At 39.8% G+C, this 15020-nt stretch overlaps 1 protein-coding gene across 3 annotated transcripts in view; it reads left to right on the top strand.

Annotated features, from left to right (window-relative positions):
* The first annotated feature begins 3410 nt into the window (after positions 1-3410).
* Positions 3411-15020, top strand: part of SCML2 (Scm polycomb group protein like 2) — a 112686-nt gene continuing 101076 nt past the window's right edge. For all 3 annotated transcript variants that reach the window (XM_060407401.1, XM_015104816.3, XM_060407400.1), the window contains exon 1: positions 3411-3585. The gene's annotated coding sequence lies outside the window, so the exon portion shown is untranslated. The remainder of the gene's footprint in view (positions 3586-15020) is intronic.

Raw genomic sequence — 15020 nt, 5'->3', positions numbered from 1 at the left:
TGGGCTGGCTGGGGATGACAGATCTCCTTTAAGCTTGTCACAGGTTTTGGGCTGAGTCAGGAGAACTATAAGAGCAAATCCACAGAAGGAAATCTGAGGCTTGAAAAATAAGCATGAAATTTAGATTTTACTAGTCTTAGTCCTCAAAGAAGGCAATGGCATCCCACTCCAGTACTCTTGCCTGGAAAATCCCATGGATGGAGGAGCCTGGAAGGCTGCAGTCCATGGGATCGCTGAGGGTGGGACACGACTAAGCGACTTCACTTTCACTTTTCACTTTCAGGCACTGGAGAAGGAAATGGCAACCCACTCCAGTGTTCTTGCCTGGAGAATCCCAGGGACTGGGGAGCTTGGTGGGCTGCCATCTATGGGGTTGTACAGAGTCAGACACGACTGAAGCGACTTGGCAGAAGCAGCAGCAGTCTTAGTCCTTATTCTTTCAGTTCAAATAGTCTCATTTTCATGTTTTCTAGGCAAAATTAAACATCATAATGGTAGGTATTCATTATCCATTCATTTATTCACTCATTAAACAAATATTTACCAGCTTTCTAATGTGTGCAAGACATTTCTGTGTAATGTAAAAGAAACAGTGATGTTCTGACCTATGCTAACATTAAAAAGCAGTCCTGAGTTTATTTTGGCAAAAGGAGAAAAGCAAGGTACAAGTAAATAAAATAATTTTTATTGAATGTCTATATACACTTTGCTGACAAAGGTCTGTATAGTCAAAGCCATGGTTTTTCCAGTAGTCATGTACAGATGTGAGAGTTGGACCATAAAGAAGGCTGAGTGCTGAAGAACTGATGCTTTCAATCTGTGGTGCTGGAGAAGACTCTTGAGAGTCCCTTGGACAGCAAGGACATCAAACCAACCAGTCCTAATGGAGATCAACCCTGAATATTCACTGGAAGGACTAAGGCTGAAGTTCCAATACTTTGGCCACCTGATGCAAAGAGCCAATTCATTGGAAAAGACTGATGCTGGGAAAGATTGAAGGCAAGAGAAGGGGGCAACAGAGGATAAGATGATTGGATGGTATCATGGATACTTAATGGACATGAGTTTCAGCAAATTCTGGGAGTTAGTGAAGGACAGGGAAGCTTGGAGTGCTGCAATTCACGGGGTCTCAAAGAGTCAGACGTGACTGAGCAACTGAACAAAATACATGATCTAAGACAAAAGCATATGATTGATGACTAAGTTGGAAGGGATAGGGAAGTTTCAAGTGTATATTCAGAGGCTCATGCTGGCACTTATTTGCGATGTAATGTTACATTTCCTCTTCTGTAAAATGGGAATAAGAACTTTGTGAAAGAATGTTATGAATATTATGTATCTAAAGAGGCTATCATGATTCCCAGCACTTGGTAGGTGCTCAATAGATGGTGGCTGTTATTATTAATAACATTTAATATAACAAGGAGACTTCTATAAATGCCTAGGTGATCACAGACATTGAGAAGATATTCTGATATAGATAATGTGAATTGCATTATTAGAATTAGGGCTTCAGTAATTTCATGGGAAATATGGGAAATAGATGAGGCATTCTTGAAACAGGTAGTTTACAATCAGAGTACTATTTCTACAACTTAATAAATGGTCCATACGTGTAAGAGTCTTAAGTGATAAGTCTTTCAGAGAATGTAGGATGAATTTCAGATATTTCTGCTGCATCAGGATTAGAAAGACAATGGCCAGTAGTTAAAAATTTACCCCCCTCAGTAGCCCATACTAAGGGTTTGCTAAGATTAAACTTAAATCTGTTTTTTTTTTCTCTTAAAGGTAACTTTCTAGCTTTTAAAAACATTTTTGAACCTTCATCTTAGACCATTTCAACATTTCCTCCTATGTGATAATATACAACTGATGGAACAAATTTTGCTTTAATATTTGCACCTGAACCAGTGAACCAGTGAAGTCGCTAAGTGGTGTCCATCTCTGCAATCTCATGGACTGTAGCCTACCAGTCTCCTCCATCCATGGAATTTTCCAGGCAAGAGTACTGGAGTGGGTTGCCATTTCCTTCTCCAGGGGATCTTCCCGCATTGCAGGCAGACGCTTTACCATCTGAGCTACCAGGGAAGCCCTAGTTTGCACCTAATAATGGCCTAATATTTCTATTTTCACCTTCAAATTTTCTTGAATTTTGCACTAACATTTATTTATTCATTTTAAAGGCTGCAATTTGATCTTGTTCTATTCTTTAGTGTTTAGATACAATAAATAATACTTTAATTTGGTCCTTGTTTAACATTGCATAAGTTGTGTCATATGAAAACAATTTTATTCTGCATTGTAGAAAATGGATATATTCCTCATTTTTTAAAAAAAAACTTTAGGTTTCTATTCCTGGATTATGATTTAAAAACTCATGTCTTATAAACTAAGTTAAGCAGATCATGGATGCAAAACCTTCATCCAACTTTTGAAAAAAGTTGTAGAGAGAAAGGCCTGCCAATGGTTTACTTTTAGCTAACACAGCACATTGTATGATTTTTCAGACAAAAGTTTTAAATCTGCCTATACCCAACCTCACAACCAGGAATGGGATGTTTTTCTCTGGTTTTTTGTCTGCTACATTTTGTGCGGGAGAGATTCCTTTTGGAGCTTTTTTTTTAACGCCCGCTCCCTGACCCTAGCTGCGACCTCCACCTGCGCAAACCGCTGGGTTCGGGGCCAGGGGGATTGAGCAGAGGAGACCCCAAAACCCACTCCCGAAGACGCTCCCGAGTACCTTCAAGCCTGTGAGCAAATTTTTCTCTCCAGGTTAATCTAGTTCCCGTTAGCTCAAGCCTGGATTTAAAGGAACAACTAAATCTGGAATGTGGAGCTGGAGGGGATTGCTGGCAAAAACTCATGGAAAAAAAAGAAAAGCTGTTTCAAGGACTATGCTGCAACCCGCGAAGGAGTGGCTTTGCTCAAACTGCTCTAACGAACTGCTTTTTCCTTGCTCATCGAATTTGCTCGAGCTCCTAAGGAAGCGCCTGCCTTTTCGGTGCGTGGCCAGGGTGGGCGGTGGCCGAGAGTCACAGTTGATGGCTAAGGGGAGCGAGTTCCCCTTGGATGAAACTTGATGCGCATCCTGGGCTCCCAGTTGGGGGCCCACCACGGTCTTGGGTGCAGGGGCTGCGACTTTTTTTTTTTTTTTTTGGCGGGAGGGCAGATTGGGGCGGGGTTGGCGGGGGGGGGGGAGCGGACGAGGGAAAACTGCCAAGCTCTTGCCCGGGTTTGCAGAGTCTCACTGTTGGCCACCGGCCGCGGGAGCTTCCGGCAGAGCCCCTGGCTCGGGCCCCGCACGCGGCAAACGGTCAAAGTGCGCGGCTGCGGCAACCGCAGGGCACGCGGACGGAGGGGAGGGGGCGGGGCCGCTGTGGCAGTTGCGGGGCATGCGCGGCTTCGCGCGCGGCTTCTCAAACATGGCGGCGGCGGTGTGAAGACCGGTGCTGGCTCGCGGGATCTGTGTGACAGAATTTCGACCTTTTCGCCGACGAGACTCGAGGTGTGAAGCGACTCCGGGCTCCGTGAAGACCAGAGAGGCGGAGTTTTTGCGTTCTGGGCTCTGGCTGTTTTCCGCAGAAGGTAGGGAGTCTCCGGCGGCGCGTCCCCCGAGGAACGCCCCCTCACCGCTCCGCGGGGTCCGGCCCCAGATCGGTCCCGCACTCCAGTCAGCCACTCTCCGAGGCTTCACCCCCGAGGTCCGGGCTCCTCTACCCCTCGGCGGCCTCACCCCCAAGGCCGGGGCTCCCCTGCCCCACGTAGCGCTTTCCGCGACGCCCCTCAATCGCTCTCGCGCCGCCCCTCACACTCACTTGGGGCCCGGTCGCCCGGCACCGGCCCATCCCGCCCGCGGCGTTCGGAGGCCTCACTCCAACGGTCCCCTGACCCGAAGCGCGGACAGCACCTTCTAGAGCATCCTCCACCCGTGGGTGGGGCCGGGCTGGGGTCCCGGGACAACGCAGGTGGGCGGCGGGGCTGAGGAGTAGGGATGACTTTGGTGGTCTGTGCTGAAACTGGCTCCGGACTTTTCCGGAGACTTGTGAGAGAACTTTTGGAGTTTCTGAAGGAAATGTCAGTTGGGAAGGATGCGCTTGTGGCCGAGCGCGGGCTTGGGCCCCGGTGCCAGGTGTGTACGTTAGACTCGCGGCCCGGGGCTCGGGGCGGATGGGTGGGGGGCAGCGCCGGTGCCTCGCTCCCGGGGGAGATAGGGGGCGGGAGGGCGCGGCAAGCTCTGGCGGTGGGGTGCGGGTGGGAGTGGGGGACCGGAGAGTGGGTCTGCAGCTCTCGGGAGCGGCGAGGCGGCCGCCGCGGTATCGCGGCAAGACTGGGGCGCAGGACCACTGTTCTTTTTCGAGATAGCGTTCTCGCTTTTTCCACCTGGATAGTGGTTGTGCTACATTCTAGTGTGAATCGCCAGGGGGAGAGCGAGTAGGAGAGTTGAATAGATTTTGCGTCTTGAAGTTGTACGTAACTTTGAGGGCTGAGCTGTAAATTCGCGCCGCCTTCCCCTCGTCCCTCACCCCAAATGTTAGGGCAGCACAGGTAGTGACAAGTTTACGTTTAAGACTACTGATCTTTTTTAAAAGGTTGTAGTGCATTTGTCATTCATTATAAAGTGTGATTACAATTTGGAACTAGCCTCTACTTTGAAGAATTAGAAGATTAGCATTTACAACTTACCTGTAGGTTGACTTTAGGACAGACGTCTCTAAGAGTGAATGGGGGGCGGTTAGGAGGGGAAACTGAGGCAGAGAAAGTGAATACTTCCTTATAATCATATGATGTACAAAGTTATTGGAGATGGTTTTCTTTCCGAGACGTTCATATGTCTGTTTTGGGGAAAGAGTATTATAAAATGTGTAACATTTATGGAGTACAACTTCCTATGACAATCAGTTGTATTTTAACTATAACTCATAGACGCATATTTATTTCTTTTCAATAACACTGCTTGGAAATGTTCAATAAGGACAGTTTTGCCTTTCTTACCATTCTTTTTCTTAATTATTCATTAAATGTGTTTCCAAGGATGAATGTTTTCTTTAACTATGTTTGTGGTTTTGTATATTCAATGGCAGGAATGTGAAAATAGCTTTTGGAATTGAGTCCATTTGGGATTTTGAGACTAGAGTTCATCAGTACTTACTTACACGATGCCTTGAATTTGTTTGTCTGTGTCTATCCACATTTCTTCAAAACAGTCGGATGGAGTTTTTTCAAAAACTTAGCCGAACAGTACTTTCAGTGGCTCTGTCATTTTTGAGTAAATTTTATGTATATCACACAACCTTATGATCTTCCAAGGATGTGTACCTGTTTCCCCCTAGAGAACCTGATTTGTTTTGAAATTGATACTTTGAAAAAAGATTAATGTGGGCAAACTACATTGTTAATGTGTGAGAATGCTTTAAAGTTAATGATGTCATATGTACAGAGGTGGTTTTCCTTTTGAGGCAGCAGTTGGTCAGTCCTTTTGATTTGTGGTTCAGTCAACACATCTTTATTAAGTACCTGTGCTGCCTGTAGTATGGCGTTCAGTTCAATCTACTGCTATGTGTGCTGGTTTCTAGGGTGTTTAACGCTTCCCATTAGTAGTTTATTACTGAAAATCTCAAGGTTTAGTTAAGGAAATCATTATGAATGTAGAACAAGTCTTTTTCTTTCAGTGGCAAATTCAGGGAGTCAGGGTTTTGGTCATAATTCTCTAAACAAAATTTGAGTCTTGAATTATTTCAGACTTATGTGATATTAACTTTATGCCTCTTTTGTTATAATTATACACAGCTATATATATATTTTAAAATAATTTAATGTATTTATTTTTGGCTGTGCTGAGTCTTCATTGCTATGCCAGCTTTTCTCTACTTGAGGCCAGCAGGGGCTACTCTCTAGTTGCGGTGTATGGGCTTTTCAATGTGGTGGCTTCTCTTCTTGCAGAGCATGGGCTCTAGGCATGCAGGCTTCAGTAGTTGTGGCACATGGGCTCAGTAGTTGTGGCTCCTGGGCTCTAGAGCACAGGTTCAGTACTTGTAGCTGTGGGCTTAATTGCTCCACCGCCTGTAGAATCTTCCTGTACCAGGGATGGAACCTGTGTCTCCTGCTTTGGCATGCAGATTCTTTACCACTGAGCCACCAAGGAAGCCCAAAGCTATATATTTTTATGAGAGATTATTTTTTGGGTCAAACAGATGTCATACTGGTTAGGCTTGAGGGAGAAAATGAATTACTGGTATAAATTGAAATCAGTATGGGTTTTGGAGAGTGTGTATTTTTTAATGCTAAGTAACTTCTGTGACTGAGTAGTTTAGGCTGTAACTAGATATTAAGTGACAATTTAGAGCCCTTTCTTTTTTTCATAACATTTCAGAAGTCTCTCTGAGCTAAAAAATAACAAGGGTTATGATGGTCAGCTATAAGCCAGATGTGACTCTCATTTTCTTTAGGGTTTGTTCCTTTTTAGCTGCCTGCCTGTTCCTCCCAGATGCTTCCTATCACCCCTCTTCCTGCCCCTGTTCCCTTTGCTGTTGGTGTCTGTTTCCGCATCAGTGAAATGGTTGGGGTAATCCTGCACTGCCTCACTGGGAAATAATTGATGATAGTAAAGTGCCTTGTGAAGGCGGAGTAAATGCCAATTTTTTTGAATGAGAATGATGTAGCCCCTTGCTCCATTTAAGGAAGGCCCAAATCCCAATTTTAGCTTGGGCTCGTAGAGTGTGGGGAGAGAGGGAGGGAGGAGGAAAATTGCACTTGAAAATTTACTGCCCCCCCCCCTCGTTTTGGTTAATAGAAATGACTGTTGGAACTTTAGAAACAGGAACACTGAAGGGTGCAAAGGATCCTTTGCTGTTTGAGTCATTAGTCACCTCAGTTTGTTTTTTTTTTTTTTTGGCCAGGTTACTCTGTCTGTTCCTTTTTACGTTTATGCCAGGTGTGAATGGAAATCGGAGGTCATGTTCTCTTTTAGCTCATCTCCCTGGGAGTCACATTGTTCCTAGTAATATTCTGGGTTTTTAGGATATGTAAGATATGAATTAAGTGAACTCTGCTAACCATCAGCTAGTAGAGCCATGAGGGTATGGTATGAATATTGGTCTGGCATTACCAGGTATTTTGTAGTTTGGAGTGAGAAAATCAAATACCCTTAGGAATTTAAGGAACATTATTAATGTCTGAAAATTACTACATCCATCGTATCTTAGAATTTGAAGTGATGATTTTAGGAAGCAAAAGCCTGGACGTTTTGAAAACGGCAAATGTGGGTCAATTTGAAAGAAAAAGTTTACCCTTCCTTAGTTTGGGCTCTTAATCTTTATAATCCTTTTGTCTTGGGGAAATAAATGAGAGAAACCGCTGTTGTTTATTTTAGATTAAAATAGCTTGGCGTAATTTAGTGGCAGGTAAGTTTTCTAGGCTCTAACTAGTTTGGGCTTTGGTTACTCTTAAGAGTAGACATGTCTTTACTGTAGTGATAACATTTTTTAAGATACCAGAGGTGGCGGTTCTTAAAGCAGCCTAACTTCAGAAAATTAAAAAAAAAAAATTAAGATTTGAAATATGCATGTGCTGTTTGGTTTTCATGAGGAAGGCATTTTTGCTTATTTTGTCTTTATGTTGTCTAAGTAATCCTTGGTTACTTTAGAAATAATAATACTAGTTATTTTTATGCTAAGTGACTTCTACTAAACATATATCCCTAAACTTTTCTCTTGCTTTCATTTTTTAGGCATGTGGTGGAAAGGTTTTAAAGAAATGAGAATATCTTACTGTGTTAACAGTGAAAGATTTGAGGTGCCTATAAGCAGTTTATATGATGGTGCTGTTCAGTTTAATTTCATATTCATCTGACATAGACTAGTGAATTTCTTATTTAACCAAGGAGTTAAAAAAAGAATATGCTTTGTATGAGTAAAGAGCTGGGAAACATTTGAAGGTAGAGAGCATTTGACTACCTACTACTTGTGACCTGTGTTTATGGCTGTGACTCTTCCTCTTCCTAAGTTTATAGGAGCAAATTGTTGTAAGAGCGGAAAGAGAGTGCCCACCTTTTATGGTAACGTGCCATTGTAAACTTCAGAAGGGACAGATATATTGCAATTCTAGGGCATATCTTGAGAACACTTTCTTTTCTTGGGAAAGTTGATGGAATTCTCTTTGCTTTTTGTGTTTAGAATACATATTGGATTTTTCTTGACCTCTGTTTCTCATAACGGTTAACTGGTGCTGAACTTCAGACAAACAGCTCTATTTGCTTGGGTAACTTGTAGCCTTGACATAGTCTTATAAGCAGATGTATTGACAAACTTCTTTTAGTTTTAAATTAAGCAGTGAGTGAATCACATGTTTCTTCAGTTTTCTTGCCTCCCTGAATACAGTTGTAAACTTGTGCCGTTTGCTGTGAAACTGCCTTTTTTTCCTTTTGAAAGATGTGAAGTATTATTTGGAATGTTTTCCAATATACTTTAAAGGTATTTGAAAGGTAATGATCATTATTCTCTTTTTTTTTTATTAATTTGGTAGAATTTGATAAACCTGTTCAAATGAACTACACTGTCTTTGATGGTTATTAAAAGAATTAAAATATAGTACTCAGTAATTTAAATACATTTGTATATTGCTTGGTTTTAGATTATAGACTCTTGAGATTTTTTTGTGTTGAGATTTTGAGAGATTGTAGAAATATTTAAATGGGTTGTTTACTGACACCTGCTTCGTGTTTGAAGTATGGTCAGGGATGTTTAGTTTTCTGGTCACTTCAGATTATGGTTTATTACTTGCTTTTCTGTAATCTGTTGTCTAGCAGGGATTGTTGCTGTCATCATTTCCATTATTTCTTGTAGGGCCAGTGTTAGAAACCATAAATCTAGACGTGATAATAGGAACAGGCTGTAACCTGACCCAATTCTTTTGTCACAATGTCCGCACTGAGAGCTGCCTGTAGTAAATTGACAAGCCCGGCTATTAACTTCAGTCATCTGCAAATGTCTGTGGGCAGCAGGTCTTTGGGCAGTTAGCCTGTGGCTGTGCTTTAAAACCTTAGGAATTTACAACTATAAACTGGGATTTTGGCAGCCTTTTCATTTATCTGTTTTCTGACATGACATACTTTTTAACTAAATGCATAGATTTCATATATATATTGTTTTAAAATTATAGGGGATTAATTATTTAACTAGGAGACTTTAATTCTTTAGATAAATTAAAAATTCTTAAAAATAGTTGTTTTCTTCTTAAGTTTGCTTTGACACAGAAAAATAACTAATTTCTAATTCGTTGGGGTCAGACTTTACTAAAGCATAATTAAAACTGCTCCTCCAGGAAACTTGTTTTGATACATCTTCACTGCTAAAAACATTGATTTTGATTATTCACAATTCAGAGATGGAATTTTATTTTTAAAGGTAATTGAAGCCTTAGAATTGAGGTTTTTTCCTGATTAATTTGATAAATATATCAGAAAATGGGAAATTTGATTACTGAGTAAATCGAGTAGGTGCTTGTAAAATCTTAAAGTGATGAATCATGTCCAGTTCAACAAGTTATGCTGTGCAATGGATATCCTACAGTTGTCTCTCTGTATCCATGGGGTGTTGGTATCAGGACCCCCTCAGATATCAAAACCTACGGGTGCTCAAGTACCTTATAAAATGGGTTAGCACAGTTAGTCCTCTGTATCCATGGGTTCTGCATCTGTGGATACCGAGGATCAACTGTATACACTTTTTGAAGCTGTATCAAGGTAATCATCTTAGCAGGAACAAATTTTTAGTTAAAAGAGCCAGCTTCTCTTTGTCAGTAGAAAAATATATAGCTATAATATATTTCAATTAAGTCAGTAAGTGCTTTTGCATTTAGGTATAAATGTGTAGTACTTCTTGAAATCAAAATAATAAACTTTTCATGTCAAAATGAAAAACTTAAAGGTGTTGTTTTATGCAGTTAATTTAGACTCCCTGTTATCTTGCATATTGACTGAGCAATAAAGAACTTTTGCATTTGTGTTTCAAGTTTGAAAACAGTATCTTTATAACAAGGTAGACTTAGCAGCAGCAGCAGCAGACTAAAAAGGAAAAAGGGTTCTACCTGTGCTATTTCATTAATAGTTTGTGGTGACTTATGTGTGTATGTAACTTTGACCACCTATTTCAACCTTTTCTTTAAAACCACCAGCAACTGTATGTTCAAGGTTTTTAGCCTTGAAACTTCTTATGCTTTTGATTATGCTCAAGGGGATATGTGAAATATTTTTGCCACTAAATTATTTTGTGTGTAGGTTTTGTGTCTTTTCTCTCTTTTTTGTGAATATTGGTTTAAGGCACATGTTTTAGTTCAACTGTTATGTAGTTGGAATTTATAAACTGAATTCTGTTACAGCATAGTACACATAGTTCTTCTCCTTGGAAAAATACTTATAATAACAACATTTGTATTGGGGCCTGTCTTTTTGAGACTTCAAACATTTTAGAAATCAAATTCAGAGTAAAAAAAAAAATGAAGATCTATCAGATGTTGGAAAGGAGAAAGTTGTGGGAGTGGGGGACTGTCTCAGATCCCACAGAATTTTATCCTTGGCCCATTGATTTAGACTCTAAGATATAGAGTAGACATTGCAGGAGAGAATGGAGAACAAGGACAGCCAAAAGAAAATCTCACCAAAAATTTTTTTAAAAACTACAATATTCTAGGACTATATGGTTTAGATATAAGTATACTGTAGCACAACAGATTTACTAATTTAGCAAACATTTTGGGGGCCCTACTTTGTGATAGACCTGGTGGATAGATATTACAGAATACAAAAGTGAACCAGAGTAGGTTTCTAGTAAGGTACCACGCATTTAGCAGGAGCTCAGTAAGTGACAGCTCTTAGTATTTATTATTACCACTGCCAGCACCACCATCAGTAGACCCCAGGGACCATAATCTTCATTTCTTTCCTGTCTTCAAGGATACATTCTGTGCAGGGTGTCTGTCTCCTTACTTCTCCCTTGTAAAGCACAAACAGTGTTTGGAGCTCTGTCTTTTGTTTTGGTGTCTGACACACCTAGATTTGAATCGTTTTTCTTTCACTACTTTCTTTCTAAGCTTCAAGAATCAACAGAACTTGGTAACTGATAAGATATTGGACAGAGGAGTAGGGTACTCAAAGATGACTTCTAATTCAAAAAGATTGGTAGTTTGTAATGTCTAGAGTAGGCAACAGAGGGAGAGAAACTCATTTTGGAGGGCAAAATAGTTTGATTTTGTTCGTTTGTTGCTTTTTTTTGGCCATGCCATGCAACTTGCTGGATATTAGTTGCCCAACCAGGGCTGGAACCTGGGCCCTCTTCAGTGGAAGCTGAGAGTCCTAACCACTGGACCTCCATGTATCTCCTGAATTTGATTTTTAGAAGTATGTTGTGTTTGACGTTGTGAGGCATTCAGAGTGATGTTCACTTGGCTAGAGTAGACAGTTTGGAGAGAGGTTGGGATGAGAGGTTTTAATATAGGAGTTATCCACATAGAAATTTGCAGAAATTTGCATGAACCATGAAATAGAATGAGATTCTAGATTCTAAAAGTTTCTAGAATGTAGAGAAAGACACTGAGTGACTAGAGAAGATTAAAGGCTAGGACAGCGAGAGGAAGTAGACACATAGGGATAATAGATGTAGGACAACCAGGGAATAAATAACACGTGGGGCTCAAAGAGGAGAGGTGTCTGGGATGAGGGTTGATGGATCTATCACAGAGGGCTCCTAAAGTGTCAAGGAGAAGTACGACTCAATGCTGAAATAGGGTTTGATGTCTGGGAGGTAACTGGGGCCTTGGAAAGCAGTTTTAGAAGAGGAAATGTAGAGGCCAGATCACAGAAAGTAAGGGAACCCAGCAACTCTGTATTATGGATGTTATCATTATATGTATTGCCGAAACTCTGGTCATCAGGAAAGATTACTTTGGTAAAGATATAGTTGAGGATCTTTTCTACACCTATAAAAATTCAGTGTTGTCTCTTTTTAAGGTCACAACTCTTTCAAAAAATCTGGATCTTAATATGTGTCAAATGGGAGGTTGAATGAACAGGTGAATAATGAATGCTTAAATTTGGAGGTTATCCCCACCTTTGGGGCTTCTGTTTGCACATATGGCAGCAAACTTTGCTGTTACTGAGGGAACACATTTAGTTTTTCACCTTTGCATCTGTATTTTGTTTATGTTCTCTCAGGTTGAGATTCTGTAATTCCATCCATTTTAGAACATCTGACTCAGCCTAATTTTAAAGTGCCCTGGGAAATTTCCTGCTAGTCACACTTGTTTAGTTCCTGTCCTTGTCAAAATGTTATCCTTTATTGACTGTTCAGATGGTGGTCTCTAATTAGAGACTCAAGGTGTATTACCTCTTTTTCAAAACAAAACACAAGGGAAAGGCTAAAAGAAAAAAACACAAACAAATAATGGAAGAGCCCTGTAATCTTAGAATTATGGACCCATTAACTTGCTAAATAGTTCTTTAAAATGGTCTTTAAAAAAAAAAAAAAATTGTAGCATTTTCTCCAGAATCAGATAAGGGCAATAGGAGTTTTAGGTTGAATAATTCCACTTTAATCATTGTTTTGCATTGTTTAATCATACTAAGAAAATGATTTAAAGCAGTGTAAGACTTTTAAAGCATTTTTGATTTATTATCAGCTCTTAATTCTGTTACAAGATATAATTTGCAAAACAAATGGTTTTGTAAAAGACCCCTGCCCCCCACTATCTATCCTTGTTCAAAGCCAGCTAGGTACAACTGCTAGATTTAATGTAATTGTGGTCTTTAGTAAAGGAAATGCCAGTGTCAGATACTATAACCTAGTACTTTTTTTGGCTTATATTTGATTTTTTTTTTTTTTAATGGCACGACGTTGCTCCTTATATGCATTTAGTGAAACAACTTCTCTTAGTTCTGGCAAAAGTAAAACAAAACTTCTAATTTTTTTTCTCACTAAAATTTTCTCTCCCATGTAACATGGAGAACTACTTTGGGGGTCTTATTTTTTTTTTTTAAGTGCTGAGGCAGTTCAAAGTATATTGAGAGCAAAGTTAAGCTTTTCTGCAGTTTCTTCTAAAGACTGCCACTGTGGAAATGAGGTATGTCTTTAGTTTTGAAAGAACATCAGGGTCCTAATATTTTCCAGAAAGATAACAGCTGTGCTATATTGCATATCTGGTATATAAGTCATGTGTTCTAACTCCACAGTATCTTTGAGGTGTTCTAAAGATTCAGCTGTGAAGTGATGCGATCCAGTGTTTACCAAAAGAACGTGATGCAGTCCTCTAACTTCTATAATGTCTGTCCTATTGTATCTGAAAGACATAAGTGAATTACATTATAATGTTGGGGGCATTTTAAGAGGGACAATACAACCTGTTTTTTCTCAAATTACTTAGTCAAAGATACTTTCTATTAAATTAGCCAATATTCCTTTACATCAAAATCTATACAGAGTTCTCCTAGTATTCAGTGCTAGGCAAGTGCTTGTCTTTCCCATTCAGTTTTGTGTATATGTTTATCTTGAAGTGAGACTTTTGTAGACCAGAGAGAAATTAATCATTATATGTGATTTCCTACCCCCCTTTTACCTATCTGTGTTCTAATTTTTAAGAGAGTTGATGAATGTGTGAAAAAAAAGGAAAACAAATCCCCAAACCATTCTAGCTTCTAGTAGTTCATAAAGGCTGTTTTAGTTCACAAAAAACCTAAAGCTGTTTTTAATACTCACCAACCCCACTTTGGCCACCTCATGTGAAGAATTGACTCATTGGAAAAGACTCTGATGCTGGGAGGGATTGGGGGCAGGAGGAGAAGGGGACGACAGAGGATGAGATGGCTGGATGGCATCACTGACTCGATGGACGTGAGTCTCAGTGAACTCCCGGAGTTGGTGATGGACAGGGAGGCCTGGCGTGATGTGATTCATGGGGTCGCAAAGAGTCGGACATGACTGAGCGACTGAACTGAACTGAACCGAACCCTAAAGGAAATAATACATTCATGAATAATTATACCTCAGAGTCATCCAATATGGAGTGACATCAAGATTTTTTGACTCCAGCTAGAATGTAAAGGCTTTCTGATAGTGCTAGCTGGGAGATGGTGGCTGCTTTGTTTGGTAATTATATGTCTGACTATTATGTATATGTATATTTATTAGTTTAATTTAAAAGTATCTTAAACTTAACATTTTAGTTTATACTTTGAAAGTGAATAAGTAATTCTCAGGAATCAAAGTAGGAATATAGGTTCATTTTACAGCATAATTGTTGTTGTGTTAATGCTAAAACTCATTCATCTTGGGGAGTTTTAATTAGGACAGATGGGATGGGATAGAAAACAGTCTTTGAGTTTCCAGTTGTTCAGGATACTATGCTAGATACTCTACCTGCACTATCTCATTTAATTTCATGACTGCATTTAATTTCATGGCCACAGTACAAAGTGTAGATGGTAATGGTCTTAATTTATACATGGGAAAACCAAGACTCAGGGAGATGAAGTAATTTGTAATGGCTTTGAGCATTAGAAGTAATATTTCTGTGTAATTGTTATGGCTACCAGTAACCATCACAGTAATGACATTATTTATTAAAACTTGTGTGATAAGCCAGGCATTTAGGGATTATTAAAAAAGAAAAAAATAACTGACACGGTACATTCTCCTGCAAATGAGAATAACTTTCTCTGGTTATTTAATATATACTATGGTAAGAATTCAAATCATACGTAAAAATATAAGGAAGAAAATAAAGTTCACCTAAAATCTCACCACCCTATGATGCACAAAAGGAGGATCACCAAAATATTTTTGCATTACCTTATGTAAACTTATGCAAAATTTTATACAAATAGAATTATATCACACAAAATACATTTATAATGCCTCCACACATACCATCATCTTATCTTTACCTTCCCAAGTAAGCCTTAACAACAGCCTAGTATATGTCCTATGTTTCTCTCCATGCTTAAATAACTTCAATCTGTTATTCATGTAATCCTG

This window comes from Ovis aries, chromosome X, assembly GCF_016772045.2.
Source record: "Ovis aries strain OAR_USU_Benz2616 breed Rambouillet chromosome X, ARS-UI_Ramb_v3.0, whole genome shotgun sequence".
Taxonomy (NCBI): Eukaryota; Metazoa; Chordata; class Mammalia; order Artiodactyla; family Bovidae; genus Ovis; species Ovis aries.
This window is presented reverse-complemented; position numbering and strand designations above follow the sequence as displayed.